Raw genomic sequence first — 14087 nt, forward strand, 5'->3', positions numbered from 1 at the left:
TCTTTGCCCTTTCTTCTTCTGTTACCTGAATGGCTGCTTTCCAAAGAATCCCTGACTGACTCCAAACCCTCCCACTTCAAGGGGTTGTGCTATCACCACACCAGGGTGCACGTGGTGTCTGGTAGTTCCTTGTCTGCTCCTCTGGGGCTCCTTGGTGGACTCCCCACAACATGTGGCACGGCTGGTTGTATGGTGGCCATTTTTATGTTTGCTGCTCTGCCTTTCCAAGGGGTGTTCCTCGGACCAGACTTCTTGGACATATGTGGTTCTTATTCCTATGAGTCAACCCTCTGCCGTCTGTGGGTAGCCCTTACCACCGTATAGCCTGACCGGTTGAATACCTGTTCCCATGTGACGCTCTGCAGCAGCTGCGTCGTGGAGTCCTAGGGCCACTCCTTACGGATAGACGTAGACTAGCTTCCCCTTTGCCACTCCTGGATAGATTGTACCGCAGTACCTCCTTGCCACTCCTCTTCAGAGCGAGTACCATGGCTGCCTGTATTATTTCTGGTGTGTAGTGTATTTTACCAAACTACAGAGGATCGCCCAGAGGGCATCGGTGTACGTGGCTTATCTGTGGCGAATGCATAGGTGTAAAGCTTTGACTTAATTTAGTGGGACTGATGAGGTGCTTAACAGGCTAGTCCCATTAAGGTAAAGACCAAACACTTTTTTGGAGAGTATTCAAGATTTATCAAGTGGCTGACCCCGTTAATCTCTAGGACCCATTTAGTTTCTTTGGCAGCTGAATACCACTAAAAGGAGGATCACATCCACTAAATGTGGGATAGTTGAAGGATATGCTACGGATCCTGCCTGTTGCCAAAGGTTGTGTCCATTAAACCTTGAGTGCTGATAGAAAATTGGCACCAGGTGTGGCTTGTTCCATCACTTCCAGTCCCCAAAGCCTGTAGCACTCATTGCATGATGTCATCAGTGATGTCATTTGACTTGTCATCAGGGATCGTGTCGATTATATCATTTAACATGTCATGACTGATGCAATACGTGAGGTCATCAACAGTGCATGACGAGAGCACAAGTCCTGGTTCACTCACTGAACTATAACAAAAAAAAAATGAAATTCGCTGAACATAAGTTCTGGTGTTATTTCAACAGCTAACTATAATGTCACTTAACATTTGATTTTTTCAGAGCATTTCTGTTTTTTTTTATGTATGTTAAGATCTCATTACCATACCCAACAACAACATCATTTTAACCTGTGATTTTTACTGTGAACTTCCGGGGATTTTTTTATCCTATTCTAAATGTAGCATGGATATAGCGCCTTCTTGAGGGTGAATGTGCGTAATGCTTGGAAGAGAGGTCGCCTCAGAGTACCAGTTTAATAGGTATTTTGCAGCTCGCCGCAGACTCATTGCCCTTCCTCCTTAATTTGTTTTTCATTTTCTCTAATATTATGATTACATTATTTTTTTAGACCTGGGCCTGTAACTATCAAATGTCAAATTGTTGCTCTTCAAGTGCCTAGAGTCCACTGATAACCCCAGAGAGTCGCTAGGCTCTTCGTTACAAGTGCAGGGAAGTGAGGAAGGTCTTGGTGAAAAGGTTTGCACCAAAATGACACTAAGCACACTTTCTGTGTAAAGTTCTAACTTTTTGCCAAATTTGATGCATTTTCATATATTGTGTGTATATATATATATATATATATATATATATATATATATAATTTTTTTCACTGAAAAACAAAGGTTAAAGTTGAGGTATATGAAGGGCTTCTAATCATGAAAAATACTCCTTTGTGACTTCACTCAGCCTGTGTAGTTCTCAAGCCAGGTGTGGGTCTGCGTGTCAGTGGTACTGCGCTTGGCATTGAACTGGCCATGGCCAGCTAGTTATTGTGTTCTGATTATTATTGTCATTGTTATAATAATAATGCTGTATATAACAATAAGAATCAAGATGCCAATATTAGATAGAACAGCAGTGGTCCACGGACCCCAGGGGTCCGGGACACATCCCCAGGGGGTCCGCAGGCATCTCAAGGCATGGTCCGACACAAAGGCACTTCTCCAGCTGGGGTCTCTCGACAGAAACATGTAAGTGTTTTTATATTTGTTATTTCATTTGTGCAGCAGTTTTAAAAGCGCTGCAAAGTCCCTTGAATATACAGCAGTTTTGGGGCACAAATAAAAGTGCCAAGATAACTCTAGTGATTAATGTACCTGCTGGAGAGAGATCAGGGTTTTGTCTAGTGGCAGCTTTGACTCATCTAAGGTAGCACAGAGGGTTAATATGCCTGCAGTAAAAAACGTGTATCATACATATCAACAAACCGTATTTTATGCACATAGCACAATGGGTTACTGCTTTTGTCACAGAGATTCTTTTGTTATTTGCAGTTCATAAGTTACAATCGTAATCTAGCACAGTGATCTGTAAACTTCCACCAAAGAGCTGCCTGCAAACTGCACGGTACAGGTTAGAAAGTTATGTCTTTTTCCCAGTCTTTCATTAACCTGATGCTGCTAAAAAAGGTTTGTTTGCATAGAAATAAATGATTTTCATTAAGGTCATTTCTAACCACTGTGTTATGTTCTGAATCCAGAGTTTGTGCTTCTCCAGGGCAAGCACTCTTAGAAAATGCTACCAGTGTGGATGACATGTGAATCTTACACCTTGTAGCCCCCTTTGCCTTATGTAAAATTGTCTATACACTGATTAACACACGTATAATTCATTGTCTGTGTGTGTGTGATGTAAAGTGCTCCGACGCCCTACACTGGTAGGAGAGGCGCTATAAAACAAATGATTTACATATGACTGGAGGGCTATGGAGAGATGAGAGGCTCTTAAGGTTTTACTCCCTTTACCCATCACATATTTATGGAAAACCTTTCTCAGATCTTCTTTACCTAAAAGATAAATACTGAAATCGCTTGGGAAATGTAGAATCTGACCTGAGGATTAAACTTTGCAAAATAAACCCAAACATTGAAAGGTTAGTTGCTGAGATGCAGCACCAGCCTTCCCTTTAAAATTTTTTGATGTTTGCATATCTTTTCAATGTAAAATACTAAAATCTTTAGTAATCCGAATATTTGTTGTGTGTGCTTTTTTGTGTATTTTTCCGAATTACTGTTTTTAATGTTTGAAATTTAAACCGTACAAATTGCTTGGGGGTCCCTGCTTCCAGGTATGATTCAGTGGGGGTCCTCAGGAGTCATGAGGCTGGGGACCACTGAGCTAGAATGCTGATACTGATAAAAAAATAGTAAAGGGACAGGAAGTATTTCTTTTCTTCTGCTCGTTTCTGGATATTTATCTTTACTCACCAAGACTATGACTTGGGGCAGAGCTAATATTTTTCATTCTGTAGGAGGTGGGAGGGTGGTTCTGTGACTCCCACTTTGAATTGAGCACACACGGGGATTGGCATCACATGCCCTTTATTTGCTGTTGGGCCACATGTTTGGAGTAGTGGTTGGCAGTCCTTTGGCCATCTGGCACAGCTGTGGGCCAGCCCAAGCGGTCTTCCTTGTGCCATCAGGCAAAGGTGTTTACTAGCAAGGAGTGGCACTCCATTGGCCATTGGCCATTGGCCAGTTTCAGATCCCAAAGCTGATGTTGTTTTTTCCACCACTGCTCTGAATATGTTTGGATAAAGTGTGCATGCTGGACCATGGAGGAATCTTCCTGACTCTCCTGTCTTTTCCCTGCAGGCGCCTGAAGTACAGAATCTTTGTGTGCCATCTGATCCCATCGGAATGGATGCTAATCCAGCTTCCCCTTCATGCGGTACAAGTGCGGGGAGCATTTCTGCAAGGGTGACCTCCACAACAGCTCCATCGCTCCACGCGTCAGACCATCCAATCCATTGAGTTCTTCAGAGTCCTAAGGGGAAAGGGGAAGAGGGAACCAAAAGACCCCTGTTCTGGATTTCATCCAATGCAGAGAACCCACCCCACGTCCAACCTCCCCATCCAACCCATTCTTTCTCATTGTGGGCCAGAGACCTGAGCCACAAACACGCCCATTTTTGCCTTAGATGACACGGATGGAATGTGAGCTGCGACCGCAGCATCTGGCGTTCGCTGACCACCAAGGCAACCCGGCCCTCTTGGGTGGGAGAACTTTCATGCGAAAGAAACGCAGGCTTTGCTGGTAGGGGTCAGTAGCCAGTGAAGAGACAACATCTGCAACATTATTCTGCAGCAGGAAATACCACAGTCCTAAAAGCTGACTTTATTCCAGGAGTTGACGCAGTATTGTGCTTTTTTGGTGAAAACTGTGTTATTTTTTGTTTTTTTTGCACACACTCACCTATATTTGCATATACATAGATATATATATATCTTTTTATTTATTTGATGTTAATGTCAGCTGTGTGTCTTTCGTCTGTGTGGCAAGAGGCTAGAAGTGTTTTGTCTGTGCATGTTGGGGAAGGGTGTTTGGGAGGGACACCAGGGGAGGGAGGGTCATGTCCTCTCTTTGACTTGTGACAATCCACTGTGCCATGCTTTGCAAAACCCTGCTGCTGCATCCGAGGGTCAAAACCCTTTAATTCAGCATGACTTAAAAAAAAACTGTGATGTTGCAATATAGTGGGAGGCAGCTGAAGCTCTCGCGTGGGGTGATTCTTGCACTCGACTACACTGAGAAAAATGAGGCTTAGTCCCTTCATTATTACTTTTGAGGGGTTGGAGAAATTCCTGTCCTACCTTCTTAGGCCTGTGTCCTCCAGTCTCACCTGTTTGTACATTATCTTTCTCCCTACACAACACATACTCATCACTGTTTGATGTCAGCTGCAAATGAGTAACCCATTTCTGGGCAGTGAGTACTAGGCTGAGAGATGGCAGCTCAGAGCTTTTCTACCCAAGGACCCATGTTATGAAATTCCCTTCTGAAAGAGCCTGAGAAGGCCCCAAACATGTCTATTCTGAAAGCCTATCTTTCTTAACTGGGTGCTCCCATTTGTACTGAACAAAGGCTCCTGAAAGACAGTTACCTGCCTACCTAGCTGTGATATTGGAATCTCTAGCTGTACCGGGCTCTTGGTGACAGGTAGCCCTCTGCCGTACCACAGTATTTAAGTCTGGGGGTCCATCCAGCTGTGCTCCAGGAGAAGGTGAGTCTCCAGCCCTACGGTGCCCCTTACAGGGGGCTAGCTCCCGGCTACACTGTGCTCCTCAAGTATTAGTAAGTACTCCACTCTACAAAAGACACAACTCTACCACCACACTGTGCTTAACAGAAGTGTGTTCCCAGCCAAGCTGCTCAGCTATAGAAGGCAAGTTCCTGCAACACCCTGCACTCTTACATCGACAAATCGCCTACCGGACTTTGCGCTATAGGTAAATCCTTTGCATACTATACGCTGTGCAAATGACATTTGATGGTGCCCTCCCAAAGTCTGAGGGTGAAAGTTAGAAATAAAAAGTTGGAAGTATTTCTTGTCGTAGGTCCCTGAGCCTGCAGTAGGAGACAACACTGTTATTATGACCTCTGCTGACGTTATGTTTTTTTAGCACGCCCTATGTGTGCATTCAGTGCACACATTCAGAATAGGAAGCAGAGCATTTTCTGCTCTTAATTCGCTTGCAGGTGCATTTTGGGTAAATAAGATCTGACACCACACTCAGCTTTGGCGCGAGCATGATATCTTGCAGGGAGCAGCAACGGTCCAACAGTGTACACAGTTTCGGCTGGAACCTTCTTCAGGCACTCAAAGGCAAAGCTCCAGGGGTACCAGAACTCAAGAGACATCATAGATGACCCACAATGCTTCCTGAAGCTGACCCCAGGAACAGTTCCCCTTGCTTCTAGTTTACTCCAGTTTAAAACTAGTTCTTAGAAGGGGTTCAAATGAAGACTTGAGTTGTGCCTGTCAATCTCTAGTCTATCCTTCTGCACCTGAGGCCACTGTTATGGTCGCACTCAATAATATGCCATTTTATTTTTGACTGCATGTTCCAGCAGAATGTTGATCAATATTGTTTTGTTTTATATTTTCTGCGTAGGCCATCTCGCGGCTTTGGTTTGTTGGATCACCATGAGTTTGAAGGAGGTCTGTAGCCCACAGTATTCCATGCATTCTGGGAGCTATTGGCCTGTTTCCCCCGTTAGGTTATAGCAGGGTTTCTGGTGCCGGATCCTATTGGGTGAAGTTAGCAAGGCAGGCATCTCCCTACCAGTCTGCTCATTTGTCCCTGTCTCTGTAGCCATGGCCTGTGCTGAGCATTTCTGTTATCGTATGTCTTTTGTAGTCCCTTCCGGGTTCCTGTGTCTTTGTGCGTTTCATTTGTAATGTGGGAGGCGACATCAATTCTGTATAACTAGAAATGTCAAGTCTCTCTGGGTGATGGGACCTGATTCTTGGCCAACGGGCCCTCTCTGTCAAAGGACTTGGTTTGGTTGGATTGGCTGGAGGACCGGTGTAAAGGTTCACGGGAGGTTACATGAGGACAGCCCTGGAGAGTTGGACCTGTACGAGGAGGACTGTGTTAGCTTGAGAAGGATTTCAAGAGCTTGACGAAGATCGGACAGGTATGAAGTTGGCTTTATGAGCCTGGCATAGTTTGCTTGAACTCTGTGATGGTTGGAAAGATCTGAGGATGATTATATAAGCCTGAGAATTGGGATTAGATGCATAATTTTGATGATGGTTGGAAAGGTATGAGCAGGGCTGTGCAAGCTTGAGATGTGTTTTGTGAGCTTGTTAATGGTTGAACAGGCTTGGAGAGGGCTGTGAGCTTAGGACAGGGTGCATGACGTCGGATATGGTTGCAAGGCTGTCAGAAAGACTATGGGCTGATTTGGAGATTGACGGACGAGTTACTCTGTCACAAACATGATGGATAGCCGTCTGCCGTATTACGATTCCCATTGGATATAACGGGATCATAATGGGGGGGCGGGATAGTTGTCATGTTTGTGAGGGAGTAATCCCCAAACTCTAAATCAGGCCCTATGTAAGCTTGTGAAGGGTCGCAAGAGTTTGGCGATGAATTGAAAAGGACGAGGAATTACATGTGGTATGGATCAGCCGAGTGATGACTGCACAGGTGCGAGTGTCAGCACAAGAGGGGTTTGATAAATTCAACAATTCTGTCAAGAGGTACACGAGGGTTGTACGAGCTTCAGAAGTGTTACATCAGCTTGATGGTGGGTTTACCAGCTGTAAGATGGATAGAAAAGCAAAAGGAAGGTAAAATGTTTGAGTTACATTGCACAGGTACGGGGTAGCTTTTTGAGCTTGAGAAACGTTGGATAAATTTGATGATGGTTGGACAAGTACATATAGGGCTGAATGAGCTTGAGAATGCTTGTATGAGTTTCAAGATAAGTGGACATGTGAGGGCCAAATATCTTGATACGGGTCCAACAAACTTGAGGTTGGTGGACAGGGACCAGGAAGACTCTTTCAGCCTGTTCATGTGGGGAGGGCAGGTTGGTCTGACTTGAGGAGGTCTGTACATGCATGAGATGGGTAGGTTGAGCCGGATGCAGATTAGACAGACTTCAGTAGGTTTGAAAGTGTTCTTGGATGTGTAGAGTCACTAATGGGGTATTGAACAGTTTGCAAAGGGTTTAGCAGTCTCAACCAGGTTTACAGGCGATGGAGGAGCGACAGAATGGCTCCAGAATGAGTTTGAGGAGAGTTGGAGAAGCTTGAAAATAGTTGGTTGAGTTAGAAGTGGATTGGAGAAGGTCAAGCAGAGTTGGAGGGCCTACCGAGATTAAGACACCCAACAAGAGATACTCAGGCTAAGTGAGGATTACACAAGTCTTCTGAGGCCCTAAAGTTATTGTGGAGCCAATGATGGACATGATAGAAGGTTGGAAATCTTTGGAGGAGGTTGGGAGGATTTGTGGCACAGTTGGACTGATTTGAAAGTGCTGGAACAGCCTAATGCTTGTGAGATGGTTTGGCAAATGGAAGAATGTTTATATGGGTTTAAAGAGCTTTGCAAGGGCTTAAAGATGCTTTGGACGCGCCCTGGGACAGTTGAACCAGCTCGAAGGGGGTCATGAGGGCTTGAGAACGGTTGGGGTGGCTACATGGACATTAGGATGAATGGCTGTGCTTGAGTTTGTTTGCACAGACTCAAGGCGGTCTGGACGGCCCAAAGGAGGGTTGTATGCTAGCTTTATAACGGGCTGTAAGGGTTGACGAAGGGTAGGACGAATCAATGGTCCTGAAGAGGACCGAAGGGGGTTTAGAGGGGTTGGAGGGGCTCCGGGAGGGTTGTCCGGTGGCTTAAGGATGGTTGTAAGAGCTTACAGAGGACACCAGTGGTCTCAGATGTCTGGAAAGGTTTGGGGGAGTTGTAAGGTCTTACAGAGTGCACCAGTGGTGTCAGATGTCTGGAAGGGTTTGGGGGGAGTTGTAAGGTCTTACAGAGGGCACTAGTGGTGTCAGATGTCTGAAAAGGTTTGGGAGGAGTTGTAAGATCTTACAGAGGGCACCAGTGGTGTCAGATGTCTGGAAAGGTTTGGGGGAAGTTGTAGGGTCTTACAGAGTGTACCAGTGGTGTCAGATGTCTGGAAAGGTTTGGGGGAAGTTGCAGGGTCTTACAGTGCCAGTGGTCTCAGATGGTCTCAGAGGTCTGGAAAGGTTTGGGGGAAGTTGTAGGGTCTTACAGAGGGTACCAGTGGTGTCAGATGTCTGGAAAGGTTTGGGGGGACTTGTAGGGTCTTACAGAGGGTTCCAGTGGTGTCAGATGTCTGGAAAGGTTTTGGGGGAGTTGTAGGGTCTTACAGAGGGTACCAGTGGTGTCAGATGTCTGGAAGGGTTTGGGGGGACTTGGAAGGGCTTATAGAGGGATAGAACTGCCTGACGAAAGATTCCATTCTGGCTTGAAGTTGATTTTCTGGGCTGAAGACGGGTAGGAAACATCGCAGTCTCAAAGGCGGCTGGAATGATTTGTGAAGGGTTAGAATGGCTTATGGTAAGGGAGGTGGGTAATCTCAAAGATCTTGAAAAAGTAGACACTGATAGAGTAAGGATCAGGCAAAAGTCATCCTGTAGTTCTGTTACTTGCTAAGGGTATGAAACTTAAAATAATTGGGGCTGCCTCCATTATGCTGCTGGTCACATCTGAAATCAGAAGGGCAGTGATTAAACTGCTAAATATTCCAGAAATGAGTCCTTAATTCTTGCCCCTCTTCCTGCTATGGAAGGTGTGTCCTGATGATGGGCAGACGAGCCAAGTGTCCCATCAATGGAAGCTTCTAGAAGGTGTTCAAAAGTGATTAAGTTCTGGTTCCTCTGCACTGATTGGGCGGTTGGCCTGTAGACTTCTCAGCTCGTCCCTTGATTGGAAGACAGAAAGCACAGTTTGATTTGTGATTGGCCAGTGTAATGACCGTTTGAATTCACTTGTTTTTTGTTGATTTTTTTAATCTACTGACGTTACCCTTTTAGCTTCTGTTGAAGTTAGGAGATATCTCAGCTGGTGATGGTTCCAGCAGCAGAGGGAACTCTCACCAAAGGTCCCAATGGTGTTGATGGGCTGTGCTATCCTGTAGGATGGCCGTAGTATTGGCTGGTGTAGCTGCGCCTCGACGGTTTGAAAACTATTTGTAGGCGCTGTTACCAGACTTTCCCGCCCTGAGTAGAGGGTTCCCCCCTAAATAATCATTTCAAGGTCAGTTCTCAGGCTTTACATCACATTTCAGCTCCATCTTTCTTGGCTGCACCACAAGAAGGGCAGCTGGGCCCCCCTCCAGCCCCCACTTCCCACCTGGTTAACCCAGCCCCCTCTGGGCCTATTCAAGGTATCAGGGAAGCTGGGAAGACGAATTTCAAGGGCCGATGGAACAGGATTTGATGGCTCGAAAGAGCCCATTTCGTGTTATTTACTGACCTTTTTTTATTTTATTTTTTTACTCTCTATTTTCATTTATCTCTGTTTTGCGAGGCTTTTTTTATTTTTTGTTTAACATTGAAATGTGTTGCACATTCCCCGTGTTTTACATAAGGAAGCCCCTGGCTTCTGATATTTGCACAGCCCAGGCCCCAGAGTGTTGCCACCAGGAGTAATCCTTTCGGCAGAGTAAGGTCGGGCCACAGGTGCCTGACGTCAAACTGGGGTCGTCACGTCAGAGTATAACGTCACTCCAGCACTCTGACGTCACAGCGTCACGCAAGCGATGTCACTTCAACAAGGCAGCATTCTTCCACGAACTTGACATCCGACCCTGAGACTCTGGAAGTACTCTTACCTCCCTTCAGAGTCCTGATAACAGACGATATTAACGTCTCTCCATAACACTGACGTCATACTGTGTCATAAGTGGTTTCACTGCAGCCACCTGATTTCAGACTGTGACATCACTCCAGGAACCCAACATAAGTTTCTGAACTGTGATTGGTCCGTGAACCCGAACCTTACCGTGGCAACATCAGTCAATGACGTACACCCAACAGCATGATATATTGTGACGTCACTCCCAGGGATTGTCCAGTAACCTGACATCAGGCCGTGACATCACTCCGAAGGATTCCTGACATCAGGCTGAGGTCAGACGCAGTGTGAACCCCAGGAGATTAGCTTTACTCCAGAGAGTTCATCTGAAACCCTCTTTGCCCCAGTAGCTGGACTTTAGAATGCACCACCATTCTGGAGTCTGACGTCAAACTGTGACCTCACTCCACAAGCCTGACATCAAAAGCTGTGATGTCACTCCATAGGTCTGACTCCAGATTATGACACTACAGAAGAGGCTGGCATCCGATTCTGCCATTCTTTCAAGGAACTGACATGAGCACGTGACATCACCTGAAAGGCTGTCCCGTCACTACAGGAGCGTGACATCAAACAGAGACGTCATTTTTGCAGCATGATATCACACTGTGACATCACTTCCCAATAATGGCCTTCCCTCCTCAGGAAAGCAGAGTCATCGGCCTGTACATTTACAGTGAATGAAAAATGTGTTGTTATGAAAAAGGAAACTGCATGCTTTAGAAGACCTACACAACAAGAAAAATGCAACACTAGAGAATAGAGGGAAGGGAACATCTTAAAGTGATCCCCCAGAATGCAATGCGAGAAAGATGTGATGTGAACTTTTTCTGGTCAAGTTGAAAAGAGGTTCAAAGGCACGTACTGTCCCCCAAGGATGGCACAATCCCACCGAGGGCACAGGAGGGTGTGGGGTTGTCACATGTTAGAAGTGTCCCATTTCCATCCTGAGTTTGATGTGGATTGGTTTCAATATAGCAGTATTAATCTCGGGCGGGTGCACTGCCCAAGGCCCAGGAGGCGGGGGCCAAAGGCTGAGATGAAGATTGTGTTGTCAAATTGAAAAACATGATTTTTTTGTTCTGAATTAAAAACGTTGAATATTCTAACTTTTTGGTAGCGTTGTGTTGGGTCCCAGGGTAGCGGAATCATTTATGTATGTATTTATTAATTAACAGTTTTCTATAGGATGCACTAGACCCAAGGGGTAACAGGGTGCTTTACAAAAGTCCAACTTAGGGGATACAGGTTACAAATACATGAGCTACTCAAACACATGGAGTGAAGAAATGGAGGTGAAACAACACATGATATAGCAAGTTACATGTCCCGAAAGTGGTTAGTGTTAGGGAGGTGTACTATCAACAGACTGAAGTCTTATAGGAGTATGTCACTCAAAGGTTTTAACAATGCAGTCTCTCAGAACCAAGCAAATGTATCTAAGCCAAGTGTCCCTCTGGGCGTGAGGTGGCATTTAACCTGCGAGGTTTTCAGTCCTCAATAATGTATCCTAAGAGGATAAAATACAGATCTCCGGAAGGATGAAGTTTCATACCCTGGGGGGAACAGCAAGGGGATTGTTTTTGTGTCTTAGAGGCCAATTCAGAGTTTGACAGAAGGAGTGCAGTCCATCAGGGTGGGAGAGTACATTACTTCCACCAACCTGACGGTGGGTGTCCATCAAATTTAGAGATTACCTCCAGCCCAGCGGTCACCTCTGTACTTTACAAGGGACCACCTTCACAGTGGTCCCCTTCCATGTGCAAAAGATTTGGTGGGCGGCAACTGTTAATTTTGACCACTGTTCACCAAACTTTCAACTTTTTTGGTTTTCAGAAACAAACTCCCACAGCGAGAGTTTGTTTCTGAAAAGCAAAAACCTAATGACTCCCACACCATGGGAGTTTTCTGCCAGGGTAGGGTGTGGGGGCGTTATTGTTTTTGTTTCTGTCCCTCACTGCCAGGTCTTTCCTGGTGTTAACGTGCAGGAACAACACCCATCACACCATCTACTCTTAAATAGAGCGAACAGGGTGATGGCTTTCCTCAGACGGCCCCCAACTCCGTTAGGACATCGGAGTGACCTCTCTGCTGATGGAGGACACGGGGGCTCCACTAACAGAAAGCTTATAGTCCACCCGTCTCTAAACGAGGAGGGTGGACCGGGAGTTTGCCAGACGGCATACTCTGAAGTTTACGATGGAGTACTCTGTCTGCCATCTCTAATTCAGCCGCTAAGGACCTGATTTAGATTCCAGTGGACAGGTTGCTCTGTCACAACGGTGAAGGATATCCCGCCCGCTGAAATATAAATCCCACTATTTCCTCTGTCTAAGTATTTTTGAAAGGAGTAGCCTCAAGGAGCGGTAAGCTTGTTCTCCGCAGTTGTCACTGGCCTCTTGAAGTCGGCAGTTCTTGGACTCGATAAGGTGGGGGTCCTGGATGAAGTGCATTATGGGTAATCCTGCTAGCGTGTAGGTACTTCTCTGAAGAGAGCCGCTTCTGTTTGGTTGGGAGTACAGAGCCTGGTCGCTGCGTGTAATACCATTTTCAAAGGCACTGGGTATATTCTGGGAATTTCCGCTAGCAGTGAGTTTCCTCAGTACAGTTTCAGTAGCATCAAAGGTTGAGACATTTCTTTATAATCGTCTTCTGCAATATAATATCAAATACCTCAAAGGTGCTGAGCTGATGCTGTGCCCCTTTGGCCACAGCTGCTGTGCCCTTATAGATTCAGATTCTTGCCCGAGAAGGAGACCAGTGATTTAGGGCTTTCCACAGCATGGGGTGTAAGTTCACCACAGAGCTTGTGTCTAGCTAAATTTGCACCAGGATGATGGAGATTTGTGCAAGAGACCAAACAAACTGAGTTTTTGGTGGAGTGTGGTCACCCAGAACAGGATGTCAACTTAAACCAGGGCAGTAAAGACAATAAAATCTTTATAGGAAACAGTTTCAAGTAGAGCTGAGTGTCTTGAGCACAGCAGGATCCTTGTGTCTCAACACAGTACTGCCATTGAATCAGAACTGGACCAAAAGACATTGCTTCCATTGTGTCACAACTTGGCAGCAAGACAGGACTGTCACTGTGTCACAGCCTAGCCATCAAACATCACTGTTGTGCCAACTGTGCCATGCTGTTATTGATCAGTGAAAGAGTACATTGAACTTATTGCTTGATGGCACAGTGACCTCAGAGTTACAGAAGTCCTGCCTGCTAAGACATGACATCCCCTGTGCAGTGCTCTAATCAGCTGCTGGAATGGTAGCCTTCCCTGCAGTAGAGCACGAAACCACGTCTGGAAACCAAGGTCTGCAAGCAGCAGTGCCAAGCAGGTGGCAAAACTCCTGGGGTAAATGTAGATAGCAGCCTGTGCTTGGATTGTGGTACTGCAAATGAGAGCAAAATCCTACTACTTTAGTCACACCCTACCTGAAGGGGAATGCATCCTAGTTGTTATGCCACTGAGTTCCACAACCTGTTTGATCTTAGATTTTTCTCAGTAAAGTGTGATGTTTCTGATTTGAGAATGGTGGCATCTTTAATCCAGTTCATGAAAGTCATTCTGGACACTTTGGGGTGTGAGCCCCCTAGTCCCTTAGAGTTCTGAATTGTTGAAACATCACCAGAACATTTAGTGCTGGTTTTGCTGTTTCATTCAAGGCCCCAGATGCTGGCTTCTCACCACACACCCCAAAATATAATAAATAGGAGGGACCAACCCCAGTTTTATCAGTGTCTGTTTCAGACTTGCATCCTACATCCATAATGTTGAAAGGCTAAAGGCACCAGGTTAGCTTTCCCCTCCTGTATCGTGGTCAGCTGGATCCATTTAAGTCTGAACCACACATAGGCCAGGGATTGGG

The 14087-nt window shown here is 45.7% G+C and overlaps 1 protein-coding gene across 1 annotated transcript in view; it reads left to right on the forward strand.

The window, feature by feature from the left end:
• Positions 1-11329, forward strand: part of NCS1 (neuronal calcium sensor 1) — a 257749-nt gene extending 246420 nt beyond the window's left edge. The window contains exon 8 of the mRNA XM_069237053.1: positions 3690-11329. The gene's annotated coding sequence lies outside the window, so the exon portion shown is untranslated. The remainder of the gene's footprint in view (positions 1-3689) is intronic.
• The last annotated feature ends 2758 nt before the right edge of the window (positions 11330-14087 follow it).

Source organism: Pleurodeles waltl, chromosome 6 (genome assembly GCF_031143425.1).
Source record: "Pleurodeles waltl isolate 20211129_DDA chromosome 6, aPleWal1.hap1.20221129, whole genome shotgun sequence".
Taxonomy (NCBI): domain Eukaryota; kingdom Metazoa; phylum Chordata; class Amphibia; order Caudata; family Salamandridae; genus Pleurodeles; species Pleurodeles waltl.